General features: G+C 43.0%; 1 pseudogene; it reads left to right on the top strand.

The window, feature by feature from the left end:
* Positions 1–328: 328 nt before the first annotated feature.
* Positions 329–1,474, top strand: LOC125314606 (annotated as a pseudogene).
* Positions 1,475–15,746: the final 14,272 nt, after the last annotated feature.

Below are 15,746 nucleotides of genomic sequence, written 5' to 3'. Positions count from 1 at the left end.
CTATTTGATATTGTTGAAAGGGGGCATACCCTTATAAGAAAAAATCCACGTCCTTGATTGACATCTTGGTCGACAGAGACCGAGTGAGAAGCAACAGAGGTAAGATTTGCCGAGTATTGAAAGCTTTTAATAGGCAAACTCAATTAGACGGTAAGAAAACTGGTTTTAGCCGATAAGGAATATAAGCGAAACAACCAAGTCTTACAGCGAAATGTCGACAAACGAAGATCCAGTTAACCGATAAAAGGCTACGTTGTAACCGTTGACAAACGGAAGATGGAAATACTTCCAAGTAGTGGAGTCGATAAACAGAGTATTTGCCGAAACAATGGGCAAAAGTTTCACCGAGGATATCTTCATCGACACATTCTCGAGGCCACTGGCCGAATCGTTGATGCGGTTCAAATGCATTACTAAACGATGGCGGTCTCTAATTTCTGGCCTAATTTCTTACCCGAGCTTCGTCAAGTTCCATCTGCATAGGCTGAAGGCAGGGGATATAATTTCTAGCCATAGAATTTTCAAGATCTGCCCCTTCGAGACCATAGACAAAGAAGCGCTTGACAGCGGTAAGGAGGATCGTGTGGTGGTACCTCACATCATCGATCCCTTCTCGGAGCCCCCACGTCGTGGGGTCTTGCGATGGCTTGGTATGTTTACTTGTCCCCAGCGTTTTTCTCATATATGACACGACCACCAGGGTGTATAGGGAGTCGCCTGGTTTCGATTTAGTTCGAGAAACTGAGTTACTCCATGGATTCGGAAATGAGTTATTCTATTGTTTCGGATATGACTCCAGATCTGATGACTACAAAATAGTAGAGGGCTTCATCGGTGACGAAAATTGGGAGGTGGCAACATTTTCGCTCATGTGTGGTTTTTGAAAGTGGATAAAGGTCCATTTCCCGGAAGAAACCCATCTCGTAGTTTTCGGCCAAGGAGTTTATTGGAACGGGGCCTTACACTGGTGAATCTTGACTGGATCTTTTTTCACGGGAGGCCAAAATGGAGACTCGTAATTAGGTCATTTGGTTTGTCGGAAGAGAAATTTCGCCGGGAGCTTCAGGTCCCTGAAGTCGATGGGGACATAGTTTTCATGGGAGTCGGGATTCACGGTGCCAATCTATTCATATACATCAGCCATCATCCTCACATTGAGGCATGGATAACGGATGAGAATGGGAGAGGAGGATCGTGGACAAAATTTTTTAGTGTTGATTGCATACCTGGCTTTGAAAATTGGAAGACCTCCGTCAAGTGAACAAAGAGCGGAAGAATTGTTTTTCAATTGGATTACGACCGGATGATTATGTTCAATCCGGAGGATAATAGTTGCAAAGATTATCCCATAAGCAGTCTCGGCCTTATCGAACATGGAGTCTATTTGGAAACTCTTGTTTCTCCCTATCTTGGCAGTGAGCCATCAGCAATCTATCGACATATGAAGACGCACATTATCTATCTGGGTTGTTGATGGCGATATCCCGCATGACGTGTGTAACACCCTAAATTTTGAGCGATGAAAGTAGTGAAATCTAGTCTATGGAACGACTAGAAAATTTTAATTTGATGCCCAAGGTTGGATGTTAAGAAATTAAAAATCGGAAATTTCCGGGACCGTTACTCGAATTGGAATAAATTCCGATTAAATGAGTAATTGCGTCTTAGAATTAGAAAATTTCATATTAATCCTCGTTCGGGCTATTTGACTCGAGTTCGGATTAAATAACCCTCCGTCAGGTTTCCGGACGCCGAATTACCTAGGGTGTGAAATTACCAAAATACCCCCGGTCAAAATGCGAAATTACGAAAATGCCCCTAGGGTTTTATGAGCTAAGAGACAAGGCTATTAACTCAGTGGACCCCACCTTATCAGCTCAGCCTTAGTCAAAATTTCCAGAACACTCTCTCTCTCTCTCTCCTTCTCACACGTGCACCCCCTCCCCAATGTTAACCGACTTGCTGCTGCCATTCTTTCTTCATTTTCTGGCAACAACTTCCACCGTCCTAAGCCACCACGACCAACTACAATACCCACAGAACCTCCTCGAAGTGACCGGACCGCCGCCGCACCGCCGGAGACGCCGGAAAGCCCGCTGCAAAAGGGCTTCGCGGACTGCCCTGTTTCTCACCAGATTTGTGCTGCAGCCGCTTTTCGCCCCCATTCCGCCGTGTGTAGCCACCACCATCAAGTCCTCCGACCACCTCAACCTCTCTTTGACCTCCAGCCACCACTTCCGACCGCCGGTAGCCGCCGCGAAGCCGCCGGAGGAGCTGGAACAGCCCAAAACCGAACATGCTCTGTTTTGGGCCCCTAGAGCACCGGTTCTGTGCTCAGCCCTCATCCGCCGCCACGCCGCCCTATTCCGCCCACCTCCGGCCACCATAAACTGCCCGACACCCCCTCGAACCATCCCCACCAGCCCCGCGACCTCCCGCCGCCGCTAGAGCCCCTGGAACAGCCCCGACCTCCTCCCCTGTTTCAGCTTTCCTGCTCTGTTTTGTTGCTGCAGCTGCTGTTTGCTGGTCGCCGACGCCACCTCCGGCCACCGTGAGCCACCACCGGCCACCAACATCTCCCTCCGACCACCTTGCACCTCCACCACCAATCCCGAAGTCACCCACAGCCCCTAGACTCCCCAGAACAGCGCCCAAGCCGTTCCCTGCACTGTTTCTGCAATTGGTTGCCCTGTTTTTGGGCTGGGCCGGGTCTGTTGAGCCCAAATCTGTGGACCCGCGAGCTGGGCTGAGGCCCAATTAATTTGGGCACAAAGTTGGGCCTTGTATTAGGCCCGTGGAAGCATTAAATCAGGAGTTGGGTCCGTCGTTCGAGGTTTTTGGTTCGTGACCCATTCGAGCCCAAAGTTCGCGCCAAGGATTTTTCCGAGGACCGTCATTGACCCAACCTCGTGCAATTAACGGTGAGTCGACCTCTAATCCTTGGCTAAGTCATTAATTACGTTTGGATTAATTTAATTAGATTATTGGGGTGTTTTGGTAGATTAATTAGGGCCGGTTTCGGCTAGAGACTCGGTTTAGATTAAATGGCCCTAATTAATTGGATTAATTTGATTGTGGCTAGTTTGGTCGGAATAATTGATTAATTGATTGACATTGCTTGATCGCGAGCGAACAACGGGTCAAGGATGAGCGTATGATTGATTGATGATATGAATTTAATTACGTACGATTGGATTGATTGTTTGTTATTGAATTACTTTTCTACGCTCGATTATAATTTATATAGATTAATTGATGAAATACCTTGGTGGATGGCTAGTCAAATTGATTGATTGGTTGGAGTTTGATCACTCGGTTTATGGATGCGAGGTCGCATGGATAACATGTGCATTTGTGTGATTACTCAAGAGTTTCGCAGTGTGAGCATATCGCGTGAGCATTTGACTAAATGCGGATTATAAACTGGCTATTTGCTGAGTATGCTTGAGTGGTCACACGATGGATTATTCCTGGCAAGTTCGCACCGTGCCGGTCGTACGGAATCATATGACTTGTCGGATGCCTGTCGGTCCGTGCCGTGCCGGTCGTACGGATCACATGGATTGTCGGATGCCGGTCGTAACTTGTGACGGACCGAAGCCCCTACTAGGATTCCCGATAGTGCCGTGTCGTGCCGGCCGTACGAGTCACACGGGCTATCGGATGCCATCGCCAAAAGTAAGGGACGAAGCCTGGTCCCGCCGGTGAACACCGCCGGTCGTAGTGTAAAGTCACACCGATCGTGTGCAATTGGGCTAAATGGCCGTTAATAATCGGACCACGTGTGGTGTCTACGTATGCAATTGACATGATGTCTATAGGTTGTTATGTGTGGCATATTATGTTGGGTATTACATATCATGTGATTTTCAGCAGGTGAGCTGCATGTGATTGAGATATTTATATATCAATATGTAATTGACTCATAGGACCCTCCGAACGAATCAACGCCTTAGCCAGGCTTAGGCATTGACTCACCGAGATTTATATCTCACCCCATCGTTGTTAAACTATTTTTAGGTTCTAAGTGATGGAGCTAGTAGTGCTTGAAAAGCTATTAAGGACGAGAGTGACGTAGCCCTATTGAAGTAGGTACTAAGTTGATCCTTCCCCGTCCCGAAGTATGGGACCAATTAGCGTGTCATTTCGGTTGACTCACGACGTGATTGTAAATTAAATGATGTTTTTGAATTAATGTGTTTTTCCTACTTGCCTATCCTTATTTTATATTTTTATCCGGGAATATTATACGTTTCCGCATGCGTAGTTAATCTTTTGGGTTGATAGCGTGTCCGGGACGCTATCCTTTTAACCCGAGGGACGAGATGACAGGGATGCCGCGTGCTCGAGGATCGGGGCGTGACAACGTGCATCGCTGCGGAACGTTTAGTCTTGATGCCTTCCTGTTTGCTTGGGTTTGTTCTGAAGAGTGAACTTTTTCTCTTCTTTTTTAGAGGGGAAAAAAGAGATGGGGGGATTAGGGTTGGCTTAGTGTGTAATGAATCAATCAGTGCAAAGAGTAACTACGACTGACTGAGTCTCTCTCCTATTTTGCAGTTGAATTTGATCATGGTGGATGTTACATTGGACTTGCGTGACCTTTGTGACGCCTCATGAATGTTTTTTTTCTCAGTCATTGGCGCTAGTGTAGCAGGGTTCGCTCCTTAGGAAAAAATGTCATTGCACAGCAAAGGAAAGTAAGCCAGCTAAGAAGTAGAAAGAAAGCAGCTCTTGATTGCAACGCAAAACAGGAAGACATAATGAAGTATTTAGGCCAATTGGAGCTTAAGATCAACTGGCACAGCCACTAAATTTCAAAACATGCACGGTTTTTGACAATTTGCGAATCTTTGGCTTGCTTTCGGAGGACGGTGCTTGGAATCATGAAGTGTCGGGATTGTATCAAGCAGGTAGAATTAACTTTTTTGAGAGACATCAGAGTAGAGTTTGAGTTTCAGTATATGCTTGGACCGGAAAAATCACGCATTTAAGCTTCGTGGCAACTGATTAGAGTATGGACGACCTTGTACTGCTGCAGTTAAACATCAGCTGCGCTTTGTCTAACATGATTACAATCCGTTGTTTTTCTTTTCGAATTTTGCCTTCGGGCTGCTCTCGCACGGCATGAGAAACATACTATCGAAATCAAAGCATATTGTAGTATCTTCAATCCAAGAAACTTGTCGTATTGTCATTTCCTAATTGATTGTCGAATAACTTATCGGAGACCACATACGAAGACATGCTACATCGCACGTGATGCGAAAGGTTTAAGTCTGGATAACCTCCTTTTACCACAATGTCTATAGAACAGTTTTACGTTCAAGTCTATTTTCCTATGATGTAAGGAATTTGAAGAACGATACTAAAATGAGCATGGGAACCAATCAAACTAAATTCCAAAACCAGGCTGAGGCAACAGATTTCCAAAGTCAAATCAAGTCTTGCCAGTTTCCAGATGAGCAGCATGGGAGGCTTGGGCCTCGAGAACCATTGAAGACATCGTTTATAAGATGCTGGAAAATTCATGAGTCCATAAATTTATTTTTCGACCACACTCGTTGGAGATGAAATCCCGATGGATTAAAGGATCTCTTCGTGACAGCGATGAAAACATTGATAAAAAATCGGCGGACATGATGTTACCGAAAATAAGGACTGAGAATGATTTGGTCAGTCGGCCCTGTCTAAGGCTAGTAAAGCAAGAGACAACACTTCAGGACGTCTAGGAGAGAAGGCCGAAGCTCGAGTAGTGGGTGCCATTGAAAAGCTTGAGAGTGAAAGGTTGCAGATGATTTAGATCGTACAGAAGTATATTTAAAGTTGCAACATTTAATTCAATACATGGCAACTGAATAAATAGGATTTCCAGGCGAGTGTAACAAGGGGTTTCTCGAAAGGAAGTGACAAGGAATGTGTAGACTATGTTGGTGAAAATATTCAATATGAAGGTCGATGACTGAATGCACGTCTCTTCGATTTGTAGATCATGATTACGAATATTTAAAAGAACTGAAAATTATCTGATTCTTTTAAAATGAGCAATATATCAACACAAAAAAATGTCCACGTCCTTGATCGATATTTCGATGGGCAGAGACTACGTGAGAAGCGATAAAGGTAAGATTTTCCGAGTATCAAAAGTTTTTAGTCATCCAACTTAGTCGATAAGAAAACTAGTCTTAGCCAACGGGGAATTTAGCGAAAAAAACCAAGTTTTGGACCAAAATATTGAGAAATGAAGATTGAGTTAATTCATAAAAGGCCACATTGGTGCATCCATGGACGAAGTGAAGATGGAATAACTGTCAAGTAATGGAGTCGATAAAGTCAGATTTAACGGATGGAAACTGACGTTGATGCAACGGTCAAGGAGTTAATCATTCGACAGTGGAAACAACTGGCTCAGATGCAACTTAGAGATGTAATCATCAAGTAACGGAACCGATAGACTTAGACGTAACGTCAAAGGAGGCAACCAAACCTCACACCAATGTCCGATGTGGGGAAACAGAAAAAGAAGAGTCTGATGTCCAGGGTTTATACATACGCCCATTTGATAAACCTCACGCCTGCTCTCTGTTGTCTCCGCCCTGCTACTAGACTGCACGGGCGACTGCTGCCAACTCCAGCGAGCCCCCCTCTGCCACCCGGTTCCGGCGATGGCCTTGGACCTTGGGACAAGCCATCTGCGACGATTTCCTGAGTCGACCTCATCCGAGATCACCTGCTCCCATTTTTGCGCCCTGCGTCACAGAAACATCTCTTCAATCTTGAGTAAGCTTCTTGACTTAAAACTAGTGACTTTTGGCCTGAACCCTTCTTCATATGACCCTTGCTCAGCAAAACCTGCCCAGTGAACAGAGTATTTGCCAAAACAATGGGCGAAAGTCTCACCGAGGATATCTTCATCGACATATTTTCGTGGCTACCGGACAAGTTGCTGATGCGATTCAAACGAGTGGCCAAACGGTGGCAGTCTCTATTTCTGATCTAATTTCTGACCGGAGCTTTGTTAAGTCGCATCTGCAGAGGCTGAAGGCAGGGGATTTGATTCCTAGCCAGAGAATTGTCATCAGCAGCCGCTACAGCCCCTTCGAGACAGTGGACAAGGAGGTGCTCGACCGTGGTGGCCAGGATCAGTTGGTGGTGGTGCCTCATAGGATCAATCCACTCTGAGAACCCACGTCGTGTGGTCTTGTGATGGTTTGGTATGTTTACTTGTCCCCGGAATTTATCTCATGTACAACCCAACCACCAGGGAGTAAAGGGAGTTGCCCGGTTTGCCGTTGTCATGACGTTGATCCAGCTTCTGCCACTACGGCATCCGCTGAGCTCCGATTATGTGCGATTTTATTGGAGAAACTAAGTCATTCTGTAGATTCAGATATGACTTTTGATTTGACGACTACAAAATAGTAGAGGGGGTCGTAAGGGCGTCATCGATGGTGAAGATTGGGAGTTGGCAATATTTTCGCTCAAGTCTGGTTCTTGGAGAAGGATACAAGTCCAGTTCCAGGAAGAAAGCCATCTTGAAGTTTCCGACCCAGGATTTTATTGGAACGGGACCGTACACTGATCCGTCGTCGACTGGATCATTGACGATAGTGTTCTTGATTGGCTAAGAGAGGGGGCTGTGATCATGTCATATGATTTGTTGGAAGAGAGATTCCACCAGGAGCTCTCGGTCACTGAAGTCGATGTGGACATGACTTTAGGGGGAATTGAGATCAATGGGGCCAGTATGTTCATATACAGCAGTAGCTATGGTCCTCGCCTTGAGGCATGGATAACGGATGAGCACGGGAGAGGAGGAGGATCGTGGACAAAATGGTTCAAAATTGATTGGAAACCTGCCTTACAATATTGCACGACCCCCATTGGGAAGGTGCCCTCGCGTATACAAAGAGCGGAAAAATTGTTATTCAAATTGATGTGGACCGGATGATTATGTTCAGTTCGGAGGATAATAGTTGGAAGGATTATCCCATAGGGAGGGATGGCTTTATTGAACATGCCATCTATTTGGAAACTCTTGTTTCTCCGTATCTAGATGGTGAGCCATCAAGAATCTAGCACTTTTAAGAGTCGTTTTGGTACATTATAGATGTTCACGTACGAAGATGCACATTATCTATTGACAAGGCCGACGATGTCCCAAAACAATGGCGCGGATCGGTGCAAAAGGCTTAGTATAGATGAAACTGTTTTATCACAATGATTATAGAACAAGTTACAAATTCATACAGTTTTTCACCTCATTGGTTTTACCATGGACGCCTGTTCTGTTCCTTGAGTTAGACACTCCTTCAAGTATCTTGCTGAAGTTAAGGACTTCTTGTTCTTCGGAAAAAGTACACTAGAAGTATCATAACTTTTGTACGGCATTCACTTGAGTGCCATAACTTTTAAAACGTTCACTTTAGTGCCATAACTTTTAAAAATCGTTCACTTGAGTGCCATGCTGACATGGATGTCAGAAAAGCTGACGTGGCAAGCCGAAAAGCTGACGTTGCTTGTCGGAAAGCTTCCATGGCACGCTGGAAATGTTGCTGTAGCACTCAAGTGAACGATTTTGCTCCGAGGTGGCATTCAAGTAAACGATTTTTGAAAATTATGGCACTTAAGTGAACATTTTGAAAGTTATTGCACTCAAGTGAACGGCGTATACAAGTTATGGCACTCATAGTGTACTTATCCCCTTGTTCTTCTATGATTTGACTTAATTCATGTAAAATTCCCTCTGGCCAAATACAAGAACCTCTCTGAAACTGCGGAATGCATCTTTCCTTCCCTATTATCCGCACATTGAAAGAAAATAGATTAAGAGAAATAACCGCGCACATCCCCAAAAATTCTTCGCACTTCTATAAGTTGAGATCGAACCAAAAGTCTTACAGGAGTGGAAAATTGTGAACGTGACAACTTACAGATCTCCGTCTAAGGACAAGGCAAAGTTGCCTCCACCGCCAAGTGCAAGTGAGTCATTCGTGCATACGTAGTAGGTACTATTGGCACCTAATCAAGAAAATCTGGTCAATTATCTTACTTCATATCACAAAGTGAAGTATCTCAGAACATGTATCCTGTGTAGAAATTCAGCCGATGTAGTTTTAGATACGGATCCTGTCTTTTTTATACCATAAACAAAATTGCTTGATTTTACCCTGAATAAGACATCCTTATCCAACAACCTCCGCAAAGGTAAAATTCAAATTGCTTGATTTTACTGGTTGGTCAAAACAATCTTGGTTGCCCATATAAAGTTGTGAATACAAATGTTTGGTTTGTCCCCTGCGAGTAAGTAATGACCCATCATGAAAAAGAGCCTTCGAATCAAGAACGAAGACTAAAGTATCTCAATCGAGACGGAAACGAATACAATTACCAATACAAAGGCAACAAAATCCAGAATGTTATGGATCAGCTGATATTTCCTTTTTGCTGTAGGTTTTAAGGGACATTTTAGCATGCCACCAAATACTGCTCCTTAAGGGTCGCCAACAATCTAGTTGCATAAGACACGAAGCATCATCATTTGCCATATTGCTCGGTAGAAGATGGAGTAAGACAATAGGTTTGCGCGGTGCCTTTCATTGAAATCTCTCAAACTTCTCTTCCTAAGCATCAACAGAAGAGATTTCCCTAGGGCAAGTACAGTTGAACATTGAGAGTGACACCCCAGCAACACGGGGGCAAGAAAGGTCAGCACTCTTGTGTCAAAAGTTTATATGAGACTATTAGATTAAATTAAAGTGGGGCCCACAGGGTTACGGTGTGCGCCCATGTGGGCAACCAGACCCCCTTGAGTAGTTATCTGCTTCAAATGTGAAAGATCACGTTGGTTGGTTTTACGTCAATAATCGACGTCCTTCCCATTGTTCTCTCCAGACACTTTTCATTCTGTCATTTCCAAGAGAACAGAGAACGAAGAACGCTCCTCCCCAATTGTCGATTGTCGTTTGACAGAGACAAACTCCGAGATCGCAAATGGCTTTTAACCGGTGATCAATAAGGTATGTCCTCGGGATGTATCTTCGTCGATCGGTGAATCTAGTGATCTACTGGGTATGTTTCCGCTTTTAAGTATCTTTTAGATCGGATTAAGTATCCAACATTGGTATCAGAGCATGTGTTACTTGATTCCCGATCGTTTTGTGTTGATATGGTGTGTTTTAAGGATTTTAACCATAATCGCGTAGTTATTGTTCATAGCGTTTTGGTTATAATTTGTTCATCAAAATAGTAAATTGAACATACCATTAGAACGGGCTCGTCGAGACGATTGTTTTGAGTGGTCGCCGGCCCCGAGGGTCCACCGGAAGCCGCCGCCCGCGCGCCACGCGTCACGACGGGGCGGAGTCCCGTGGGGCCGTGGCGTTTTGCCCTTTTTATGTCCTTTTTGTTCGTCATTTTTTATTTTCAAGTATACCATTGTCTTCGTCTTGAAGTGACGAATTTTTTGGCAAAAATTTGATCACCGGAGGATGCCGGACGGCCGGCCACGCGCCGCACGTGCGGCGCACGCTGGGGGCCCGGGCCGCGTGCCGCGCACGTGGCTGCGGCCCGCGGCGTGTTGGGCCGGATCCGGCCCAACACGCACACCGGCCCTTTTTTATTAAAAAAAAGAAAGGAAATTGGGTCGGCCCATTTCGTTTTTCACCGAGTCCAGCCCGCGACCCGAGCCTTGTTAAAGACCCGACCTGGTCCGACCTTGACCCGTTGACCGTTGACCGTTGACTGTTGACTTTGACCGTTGACCCCCCCAAAAAAAAAAGAGGGTCTTTTTTAGTCAATACTAAGGGGACTTGTTTTACCTATTATTTATTTGTTATTATATGTTCATAATAGTTACAAAAAATCATTGAATTTTCATAATCCATTTGTGTTACGCATTTGTTGCGGGAACAATGACATGGGTAAGATGAAATGCGAGAACACCCCAAAGGCCAAGGAGAGCTGAAGCTAAGCAAGCTCTAATGGCGAAGATTACAAAATTGGGCCTTTATAAATGGGATAATGCTTCTGACATTATAACACATGTTATTAGGGTCAACGAAATGATCCAAGAAATCGTATGGGCTGGACAAGAAATGACTCTAGTAGATGCATTTTATGCACTACGTAACACCATACCTGAAGAATGGCATGGTTTGATGAATAGCCCGTAGTGGAATGATGCTACAACATATAAGAAATCTATGCTACATTTCTTACCCGATTTTATAAGGATCGGAGTGATGAAGACGTCATCGCTTGCAATGAATGTGTCTTGGTACAGACAGAATGTGCCTTAGCGAAAAGGCAAGGGTCATCAAAGGTTTTCTCCAAAGGAGCTGATTTGGGCCCCCGATTTGATTCATAATCCTCCTCGAGACCTTAATTATTCTTTTCCTTGTACCAAAGAAATTACATATGGTCATGTTCTAACTGGAGCTAGGAGGATCACACGTTATTACATTTAGACTTTTATTTTTAGCTAGTTCCTTTCCTGTATGTCTTAGGAGACTTTTAGGGTCTTGTGATTGTTGTATTGATGATTTATGTATATACAATATTTTATGTGTATATATTTTGAGTGGGAGTGTTCATAAGTTTTAGTAAATGTATGATAAACACAAAGTGATGATTGTATTGGTATTGATTTTAGATAAGAAAATCTGGATGATGATGGGGAACTTAGTGAACTGTTGATTTTAGAATTTTTTTTCTTGAAACTATATACTAGTATAATCAAGATGCATGAATATGATTGCATTTTTTGCATACAAATAGACTTTAAACACGTGCTAAATGTTATACTCAGATACTATGGCAACGACATCTAAGAATATTGTTCTTGAGCTCAACAAGGGTGAGAAATTGAATGGAGAAAATTATGAAATCTGGAGTATGAAAATCTAGTATGTGCTTGAAGAACTAGAGGCACTGGAAGCTCTTAACCTGACCATGACCGAGCCGGAGGATGGTAATACTGTATAGCACAGAAGAGACAAAGAAGCCTTCGCTGCCTGGAAGAAAAAGAACTCAACTGCTCGCATTACGTTGTTGAGTAGTATGGATAGTGACATTATACGAGAGTTCGGGCAGCATGAAAATACTAAAGACATATGGGATGCATTGAAGGCTAGATTTGGACAAACTTACGTCACTGAGCTGAGGCAGCTTACAATTAGGTTCGACACTTATAAGATGCCACATGGGCAGAATATAAAGCAACATTTGAGGAAGATGTCGAATATGATTAGTGAGCCAAAGGATGCTGGTCATGTATTGTCTAATGAACAAGTGCAGGCTGTAATTCGCTCTTTGCCTCACAATTGGGAACACATGAAGGTGAACCCGACCCACAATGTGAGCGTCACAAACTTTGAGGATGTTGTGCGCTATTTGGAGCTAGAGGAAGACCGCCTTCTGGCGGCTAAAATACAATCCGATGTATATGTTCTTGGATCTAGCTCACATGGAGCTTCGAGCTTCAAGCGCAAACGTCCTGGAAAGTTCATGAAGTGGACAGGCAAAAGAGTTGAACCATATGGCAAGAAATCAAAGTTTGAGAAGCATGGAAAAGGGAAACGTCCTGTGAAGAAAAACATTTCAAGGATGAAATGTTATAAGCGTGGCAAGAAGGGTCACTTCGCTCGCGATTGTGGCGAGCCGAAAAAGGTAGAAACCCTTAACACACTTAAAAGTGTTTGTTATGTGTCAAATTCTGTATTTTTAACTGAATCTCATCCTTTGTGGATCGTAGACTCGGGAGCCACAGACCATGTAGCCAGAGATAGAAATACGTTCGTGGAATTTCGACGAATTCCAAGTGGAGCGAGATGGATTTATGTAGGAAATAATTCCGGAGTAGAAGTGAAAGGAATTGACACTTGCCAACTTATCATGCGTGGTGGACGCACTTTATTTCTACATGATGTTCTGTATGCTCCGGAGATTCGTCGAAATCTTGTCTCTGTATTGGTATGAGTCAAACTTGATTTTAGTATGAATTTTCACAACAATGGTGTGGATTTGTTGTTAGGAACAACTTTTTATGGTTCTAGTTATTTCACGGATGCCTTTATTGTATTGGATATTGAACATACTAGTGTGAATGTATGTTATTCCCTATTTGCATCTTCTAGTTCTAATGAGAATGATGTGAATACATGGCATGCTAGACTTGGTCATGTTGGCCAATACCGAATGAATAGATTAGCCAAAGATGGCTTATTAGGCAATATTGAGAAAGTTGAATTGCCTATCTGTGAGCATTGTCTAATGGGAAAAATAACTCGAAAGTCATTTGGAAAAGGGACAGGAGCTGAATTCCCATTGCAATTAATTCATACTGACATCCGTGGCCCAATGAATGTTAGGGCAAGGCATGGTGCTGTTTATTTCATCACATTTATTGATGATTATATTCAATATAGATATGTCTATCCGATATCTCATAAATCAGAAGCATTTAGATGTTTCAAGAAATTTATGACCTTAGTGGAAAATCAGTTAGATAAGAAAATAAAAGCTTTGAGATCCGATCGAGGTCGAGAATATTTATCCGATGAGTTCAGAAATCTATGTGATGAAAAGGGAATAGATAGACAGTTATCTATTCCATACACTCCGCAACAAAATGGTGTTGCCGAAAGACGAAACAGAACCCTACTTGAAATGGTTAGGTCCATGATGGCACAAGTTAATTTACTAATTGCCTTTTGAGGCGATGCTTTATTAACTGCTGCCTATGTACTTAACCGAGTGCCTTCCAAATCGCTCACTTCTACCCCATATGAATTGTGGACGGGTCGAAAACTTGATTTAAGTTTTCTCAAACTTTGGGGTTGTCTTGCCTATACTCATGAGTCCTCACATAAATATGAAAAATTAGGACCAAGAGGCAAAAAGAGTATCTTCATAAGATACTCGGAACACTCAAAAGGATATGTGTTCATAGGTGAGCAAGAAAGTGGAAATGTGACTGAATTTAAATCACGAGATGTCACATTCTTAGAGAATGAATTTCCAAGAAAGGGCGAAATAGGTGAAGATTGTTCCCTATTTGAGACATTGGATCAAGATAATGAGACTGTTGGACATAATAATCCAAGTGGAAGCAATGTGAGAGGTGGGGAGTTGAATACATACCAATTTCCATCGCAACCACTTGATGAATCAATGCCATTATTTGGTCCGAGTGGGAGTGTATTGAAGGATGAAGTACCCTTGGTACAATCTTTTCCACGACGAACTGGTCGCAAAAGCATTCCTCGATGACACTTTGAAATTGAAGGGGAAGCTTTTATGATCGCTCCATTGGATGAAGATGAGCCAAGAAATGTGAATGAGGCGCTATCTTGCCCCGATAAGGAAAAATGGATGAAAGCAATGAAGGAAGAGATGGAGTCAATGAAATCAAACCAAGTTTGGGAATTGGTTGATCTTCCGAAAGGACGCAAAGCCATTGGGAACAAATGGGTTCTTAAAATAAAGCGCAAGGCTGATGGCTCAATTGAAAAATATAAGGCACGCCTTGTGACGAAAGGATATAACCAACGGGAAGGAATTGACTATGAAGATACTTTTTCTCCTATGGTAAGATTTATCTCGATTCGTCTCATTCTAGCAATAGTGGCTAGTTTGGATCTTGAATTACATCAGATGGATGTAAAGACTGTTTTTCTCAATGGAGAATTAGATGAAAATATTTACATGGAACGACCCGTTGGGTTTGTTAAAAAGGGCCAAGAACAAAATGTGTGTCGACTTTTGAGATTGATATATGACCTTAAGCGATCTTCAAGACAATGGTATATACGCTTCAATAATGCCGTAGTTGCATATGATTTTGATATAATTAATGACGATAATTGCGTCTATATCAAAAAGTCCAAAGGTCACTTTGTAATTTTATCATTATATATTGATGATATATTCATTGCTGGAAATAATATGGAGTTTGTGAAGACAGTCAAAAGTTGGCTATCTTCTAATTTTGAAATGAAAGATATGGGTGAAGCTACATACATTCTCGGAATTAAGATTTCGAGAGATCGTTCGAAAAGGTCATTATCTCTTTCACAAGAGACGTGCGTCAATAAAATTCTCGAATGATTTTGTATGCAAGATTGCAAACCCATTGATACTCCTATTGCAAAAAGTAATGGGTTGAGCCGAAAAATGTATCCTAAGACTCCACAAAAGCAAGAACGTATGAAAAACGTTCAATATGCCGATGCTATTAGAAGTCTCATGTACGCTATGATGTGTACAAGACCTGACATTTGTTATGCAGTTGGATTGGTCAAGACATGCCAATCCAATCCAGGTCAAGCACAATGGATTGCCGTTAAGAGAATCTTGAGGTATTTGAAAGCAACTGCCGATTACTCGCTAACTTATCAAGGAAGTGATCCGCACCTTGAGGGCTACACTGATGCCGACCGGGGAGGAGATTTGGATGAGAGAAAATCCACTTCTGGAAATGTATTCTTACTGAATAATGGCGCCATATCGTGGAGCAGTAAGAAACAACAGTGTGTAGCCTTATCCACCATGGAAGCCGAGTTCGTGGCATTATCGGCGGCAGCATAAGAAGGTGTATGGCTTAGAAGATTTATGGATCATTTGGGTGTTACAAGAGATGCTGTAAAACCCGTAAAGGTTTATTGTGATAGTCAAGCAGCAATGGCTTATACTAAGGATCCTAAGTTTCATAGTAAGACCAAACACATAGACATTAAGTATAACTATGT

This window comes from Rhodamnia argentea, chromosome 1, assembly GCF_020921035.1.
Source record: "Rhodamnia argentea isolate NSW1041297 chromosome 1, ASM2092103v1, whole genome shotgun sequence".
NCBI lineage: Eukaryota > Viridiplantae > Streptophyta > Magnoliopsida > Myrtales > Myrtaceae > Rhodamnia > Rhodamnia argentea.
This window is presented reverse-complemented; position numbering and strand designations above follow the sequence as displayed.